Here is a 5,781-nt window from a genome sequence, read left to right on the forward strand (position 1 = left end):
CTTGTTTAAATATTGTTCATTTTTACTCTAAGGCCTCTGGTGCGTTGTAACGAAACCAGTTTCATAAGATACAAAGGCATGTCTCTTTTCTCTCAATGAAAGAGAAATACTAGTCAATTCATAGACATTTTGTTCTCTAAAATGGAATCTGAGGTTTAAATGCAATGTTTGACACATCTGAAATCTAAAATGCCTTTTTAAATTATACACACGCACCTCACTTCATATGAGTAATTCATTCTGACCAATTTTTTGGCTACTTTTGACCAAAGAATTAATGACTCTTTGAACAAAGCTCTTTTAATGGATGAATATAAAATTTAGATCTTCTTCATATGTTGGAAATTGGTTACAAATAAGACAAAAGCAAGATTCAAAGCATGAGGATCCGTTTAGATTTCAATAACTAAATTCTTCTAACAGGAAGATAAGCACAGAGCAAATATTCAAGTCCTCTAAAGCATAAAGCAAAACAATACTAATTTAAAAGGGGAGGATGATAGAAAGAAAATGGAAACAAAGAGTTCTGTTTCCAAGCATAGGAAGGGGTCTGTGGGTATGTAGTGGGGACAGACACAAACCCATAAATGAATGTCCACAGTGCAAGAAGCTGCTATCTTCACAAATAAATCTGCTTGGATTCAACGGTGGAGCTGACAGCCCTTGGTCAATGTTAAGACCGTGCCACCTTCTGGTTGCCATGTGTATGACAGGCACTCATACCGTTTACAGACCGGAGCATTTCTGTTTTATGCAAAACTTATATTGAAGGGAAACAGCATATACGTTACTTGTGCTGTGCACTCTCTTCCCTGGGGACGGTATCGGAATGAGAACATGATCCATAAATGTACTCCAGCGACTGCTTCGCTTGAAAATCTGAGTTTGCTTTTTAAGCTTGATCAACTGTAATGGTGTATGATAGGCTGGGCGCAAGCACAGGCAGTACTGCCGTTGTGAGAGCGGGCGGATTCGGTTGCCCGTCTTCTCCCTGATTGCCACTTTCTGAACTTCTTAGAGTCGCAGAAATGGAGCTCCAGAAAATGAAGCAGTCAGGGAAAGCAGATGGGGGGATGTGAGATCGTGCCTGCAAAGCTGCAAAACAACACGCCACCATGTAAGCGAATTTCAGGGTAACTGTTAACACACAACTGTGTCCAAATGATAATTTGGGGAACTGCATTCTGCTGAAATTCCTCCGTAGATTCAGTTGGATCAGTTGTGGTGTCATGGCCTTGGCAGTCTTGCCTGGAGAGGTGAGCTCAGCAGACAGGGCGTCCCAGCTGGAGGACCTTCGGAGGACTCATGATCACCCATTTTATGCATATATCTGCTAGAGCTTGCCCATGATGCTCTAGTGTTTGAAAGGGTAGTCACAAAGGAAAAGTATCATTTTTTCCATAGGCATTGCGTGTCTTAAGCAAAATTAGCCTAGAAACCTTGAAATCCTATATTACTTGTAAATGTATTACAAATAACTCTATAGAGGTAAATATATTTTTATAGGCAGAGTAAGCCTAACTGAACAATTGTTCTTTACCTGTTATCAGTGTAGACTGCTAAGATCTCTTGGGCAGGCAGCCCTATGCCACAGTACCTCCCACCCGCTGCCATCTGCGGCTCACTGCCCTGCACCCACACATACACTGTTAGCCCCAAGAACAAAGCAGAAAGCGGATAACACTTTCATTGACAGAAAGAAGCGGAGTTTTACTGTAATGATCCAGGTGATTTCTTCATCTTGCTATTTCACCTTGCCTATGTTGACAGAACTCAATTTTTTTTTTTTTTGCCAGTTGAGCCATTTCTGAATCTACAAATAAAATGATCAAAAAAGGAGTAGTTAGAAAAAAAGAAAATGCAGGTTTGTGTTGAAAAACTACATTAGCTGCTGTTATTGTGTTAAATTATGGTCATAAACTGGTATTGGGATTTGTTCTATATAAAATTTAATTATGAAGAATAAAACCTTCAAAGAAAAGTATTTAAAGAGTACTGCCAGGAAAAGAACAGTGAAATCAAAGGGTGAGATTAAATATATGATGGAAACAGAGTCACTGGAAAACACTAAAAACCAGTGAGACTCAGGAGCCAGCTTGAGGGGCTGGGACCATTTGGGGATCAAAATAAATAATGAGAGTAATAGTTTGTCATCTATTGAATAGGGTAAAACTCCATGAGTTCAGGCTAATATTAATACATTGAGTTCATGTTAACATGAATACAGAAAAAAGTGGGTGAGAAGGAAAAGCTTCTTCTTACAGTAGAAAGGCAACCAATAAAGGTGAAAAAAAGCATGAGATTAGAAGATCGCCATTTGGCAACCATCATCCTCATAATCGATTCAGGGAAGGATCATTAATGGACACTAAAAGTAGTGGGTGGAAGTTTGAGGAGGATTACTTATATACAGAAGAGTTACTCATTAAAGAGGGTCAAATGGGAACTTGAACGTGGAGAAATGTGTAAATCTCCCCTTAACCAAGTGATTGAAGTTATACATCACCAGCAAATGCACAAATCTAGTCTGCTTCTGTGATGAGAAGTGCTGAGAAGAATTCAGCATCACTTCTGTAACATTCCTGCCAAGTGTAAAACCTGAATCTAAATTCGTGTGAAACATTAGGCCAACCCAAAATGAGAGACATCCTATAAGATAATTGGCTTGTACTCTTAAAAAAAAATCAGTGCCATGAAAACAAAACAAAAAGAAGACTCAAATACTGTTCCAGATTAAAGACGACTAGAAATACGATGACTTGATACGATGCCTTGAATGAGAAGACTCTGGATTTTCTTTCTTATAAAAGATGTTAAGTCAATTGGCAAAATCTGAATGAAGGTCTATACATTAGGTAACAGTACTGTCTCAGTGTTCGACTCTTTGTTAATTGTACTGAGGTTACATAATTTCTTGTTTTTAGGAAACACACACTGAAATATTTAGAGGTAAAGGGGCTTAATCTCTGCAGTTTGCTCTTAAATTATTCAGAAAGAAAGTAAATGCTAATATCTAGAGGATTGTGAGCATGAGAATTTTATTTCTGCAACCTTTCTACAATTCTGACATTTTCAAAGGAAAAAATTAAAATTAGTAGAAAATTAATAAAACTGTCATTTCTTTCAGCTCACATAGTGCGCAATAACAGGTAACTAATTTTTTCATCAGAAAGCAAGTCGTTTTAGTCTCATGTAAACTCGATTCCAGACACTGAAGAGGGATATTAGAAGCCATGTCTTTTCAGAGTAGCCACTTTGCACACCCAGCTGCAAATCAGCTTCCATTTCTAGTGGAGCTTCACGCTTTCTCTTCACTTCCTTCCATACTTTGTTCCTCCTTTCATTCAAAGAACTTTTATAGGTTCGCATTTACAGCCAGACCATGTGAACTGCTGGGTGTTCAGAGATGAGTTAGACTCAGCTCCCAGTCTAAGACACACGGAGACTTCTTTCTAGTAGAGTCTATTTCAGAAATGCAATAATAGTTAACAGTGGGAAAACAAAGAGAGAAAAGGATGAGATGGACGACTTCAAGGAGGAGTCTTGACAAGGGATTGAAGACCTTGAGGGAAAGCAGGTGTGCAGCCAAGGGGTCTCCCAAGGACCTGTTACCAGGTGGGGCAGGGTTAATGGTGAGAGATGCACTTACACATGGGGCAGGAGTGGAGGCAGACCCCACTTCTCTGCTATAGAATTTGAATTGTTACTTGCTGGTGGGGAGACACTAGGATCATGCTTAGATTTGTATATTAGAGGAATCCCCTCCGTAATTTTTTCGTCTGTTTATCAACCATTTCCGCATTGGATGACTGACTTAGGTCAGTTGCTAGGCTGGTTTGAGGTGCACATCACCAAAAAAAATGTATGGTTTCTGCTTTTACAGGGTGTCTCCACGCTGCGGTCTCCGTGGCTTTTTTCTTTTTGTTTCTAACATTTGAATTTGAGCCCCATTTAAAGACAGCCGTAAGTGGTAGTTGGTCTGCCCTGTATTCATTCGTGCTTCTTAACCTCTCCCTGGAACTCCTCAGCCTGCTGTTATTACTAAACTAGCAGAAGGAGAAAGTACTTGAAATAAACCACGGTGCAAGGTAAGGCCAACCCCAAAGTAGCTGATTTAAACTATACTCAAAGCTTTACGCCCAATTCTTGGCAGGTAATACTGAAATTATAGGATTCCCTAAAACCCATCTTTTTAATCCATTTACTTAACAATATTCCTGTCATCTTAACACTTATAAGATAAAATAATTGTATCACTTGTATAATTCTGAAATGTAGTTAGCCATCATTTTCAATTATTTTTTTTTTTGCAATATAGTATGATCATTTATATTTCATGCTTAGTACACTAATTAGGTTAATAGCCTCTAGTTCTAAGTACTGTAGTATTTCATGGTATTTGAAAGCTATCTCATATAGAATATAATTTTCACTGTATGAATTCACGTATTATGATTTTTTAAATTTATTTATTTATTTTTGCTGTGTTGGGTCTTTGTTTCTGTGCGAGGGCTTTCTCTAGTTGTGGCAAGCGGGGGCCACTCTTCATCGCGGTGCGCGGGCCTCTCACTATCGCGGCCTCTCTTGTTGCGGAGCACAGGCTCCAGACGCGCAGGCTCAGTAGCTGTGGCTCACGGGCCCAGTTGCTCCGCGGCATGTGGGATCTTCCCAGACCAGGGCTCGAACCCGTGTCCCCTGCATTAGCAGGCAGATTCTCAACCACTGCGCCACCAGGGAAGCCCTATTATCATGATTTTTAAAGCATAGTTTTACTGTAAGGGTCAGCAAGAGGGAAATACTCAAAGCAGTTTAGATTTTCCCAAAGAGCATAATACGTCCTTCAACCAAAACACCTACTGCGTATACTACATTTGGTTAGGAACTCTCCCAGAACACTCAGGAAAGAGAAGTGAACAGAGAGAGGTGGGAATAAAAGGTGCTTCTCTGGAAAAATTCATTTGGTAATTAGAGAAATAACAGGTTTCTCTAATAGATACATCCATAAGCTTTGGAGTCAAAATTTGAATTTAAATCCTTAAGCTGCTACTTTCTAGCTACACAAGTTCAGGCAATTGAAGGATGCTAAGGCTCAGTTTCCTAATGCGTAAAATGCAGCTAAAAATACATTGGCGCCTCTTCCTCTGTTCACTCTTAGGCTCTCACACTCACCCCTCCTTAAGGGTGAGTGGTCCTCCCCCGTCCATGCGTCAGTCACCGTGGAGACGCCCCCTGGCCCCTGGCATCTCTTGTTCAGTTTGCTGTTCCTAGAGATTGTAGCTCAGAATCATGCCAAATTCATCCCACAATTCTTCTGGCCTCACTTACTTACTTTAAGGAGTGGAAAAGCAAACAAATGGCTTGATTTGAAGTGAAGGGGTATTTATAGATGTTGAAATGAACTAAAATTAAATTATGATTGGTTTTTTTTTAATAATTAGAATATTTGAGCTACTATCTTCTCTTTTCTTATCCTACCTCCCATACATTCCACCCAATTATTTTTAACATCTTTATTGGCATATAATCGCTTTACAGTGGTGTGTTGGTTTCTGCTGTATAACAAAGTGAATCAGCTATACATATACATATATCCCCATATCCCCTCCCTCTTGCGTCTCCCTCCCACCCTCCCTATCCCACCCCTCTAGGTGGTCACAGAGCACTGAGCTGATCTCCCTGTGCTATGCGGCTGCTTCCCACTAGTTATTTTACATTTGGTAGTGTATATATGTCCATGCCAGTCTCTCACTTTGTCCCAGCTTACCCTTCCCCCTCTCCATG

This window comes from Phocoena phocoena, chromosome 18 (genome assembly GCF_963924675.1).
Source record: "Phocoena phocoena chromosome 18, mPhoPho1.1, whole genome shotgun sequence".
NCBI lineage: Eukaryota > Metazoa > Chordata > Mammalia > Artiodactyla > Phocoenidae > Phocoena > Phocoena phocoena.